At 41.0% G+C, this 1,638-nt stretch overlaps 1 pseudogene; it reads left to right on the forward strand.

Annotated features, from left to right (window-relative positions):
* The first annotated feature begins 469 nt into the window (after positions 1–469).
* LOC102843708 lies at positions 470–1,200 on the forward strand (annotated as a pseudogene).
* The last annotated feature ends 438 nt before the right edge of the window (positions 1,201–1,638 follow it).

Here is a 1,638-nt window from a genome sequence, read left to right on the forward strand (position 1 = left end):
CTTTTTAATCTGTATGCAAAACAGATCATTTGAGAGGCAGGGCTTTATGAGGAGGAGTGTGGCATCAAGATTAGAGGAAGACTCATTAACAATTTATGATATGAAGATGACACAACCTTGCTTGCTGAAACTGAAGAAGACTTGAAGCATTTGCTGCAAATGGTCAAGGATTGTTGTCTTCAATATGCATTGCAACTCAATATCAAGAAGACAAAGATGCTCACCACTGGGCTAATTGGCAGCACAATGATGGATGGAGAAGAGATTGAGGTTGTTAAAAATTTTAGTGTCGGTTTGTTGTTGGAGAAAAGGAGAGAAAGGAAAGCGCGAGGAACTGCTACCAGCATGTCTACCAGCTACAGCCATGCCGAATCAGTGAGGAAGCCACGGGCTCCACCACCAGGTCTCTCCTTCTCTCTGTTGCTGGCTGCCGACCCTCTCGGGTCTTGTTCCAACAACCTGCTCAAACATGGTGGATTACTATGAAGTACTAGGCATGCAGAAACATGCCTCACCTGAGGATATAAAAAAGGCATATCGTAAATGGGCATTGAAGTGGCATCATGATAAAAATCCTGAGAATAAGGATGAAGCAGAGAGAAAATTCAAACAAGTAGCTGAGGCATATGAAGTGTTATCAGACGCGAAAAAACGAGACATTTATGACAAATACGGCAAAGAAGGATTGAATGGTGGAAGTGGAGGTATAGGTGGAAATCATTTTGATAGTCTATTTGAGTTTGGCTTCACACTCTGCATCCAGACAAAGTTTTCAGGGAATTTTTTGGTGGAAGGGACCCATTTTCCTTTTATTTCTTTGAAGATCCATTTGAGGACTTTTTTGGGAGTCACAGAGGGCCTCGTGGAAGCCGAAACCGAGGCACAGGATAATTTTTCTTTGCTTTCGGTGGGTTTTCAGCCTTTGGAGGAGGATTTCCTTTTTTTGACACAGGATTTACGTCATTTTCTCCACTGGGTCATGGTGGTCTTACTTCTTTCTCTTCCACTTCATTTGGTGGCAGTGGGGTGGGCAGCTTCAAATCCATATCAACTTCTACTAAAACAGTGAATGGCAGAAAAATCACTACAAAGAGAATTGTTGAAAATGGTCAAGAAAGAGCAGAAGTTGAAGAAAATGGCCAGTTAAAGTCCTTAACAATAAATGGTAAGGAGCAGCTGCTACGCTTGGATAACAAGTAATTCAACGCACGCATTTAACAGAAATGCTAAACTATTACAAACACCATTTGAGGATTAACAGGAACACTTTTTTGAAGATTTCAAACGAACTCTACTTTCAGTATACCTGTACCTAATCTAAAGTATTTATAAATAGCTCATCGGAGAACCTATTTGTCATAGACTTTGAGTTTATTGTTGGGACCACACTAATAGGACCATTATTTTTTGTCTTTAAATTGTTGTGAATTTATGTATGCACTTTGCTTTTTTTTATTAAACATAAATCCAAGGTAAACCCTCATTCTTTAGTGGTTGTTGTTGTTGTTATGTGCCGTCGAGTCGTTTCCGACTCATAGTGACCTTATGCACAACAGCCCTAAACCCTGCTCTATCCTGCGCCAACCGCACTGCCTCTGACACACCCATCCCGATTACCCCAGTCACTGAATCGATCCA

This window comes from Elephantulus edwardii, unplaced genomic scaffold (assembly GCF_000299155.1).
Source record: "Elephantulus edwardii isolate Elephantulus edwardi_28Jun2011 unplaced genomic scaffold, EleEdw1.0 scaffold00002, whole genome shotgun sequence".
Lineage (NCBI taxonomy): Eukaryota > Metazoa > Chordata > Mammalia > Macroscelidea > Macroscelididae > Elephantulus > Elephantulus edwardii.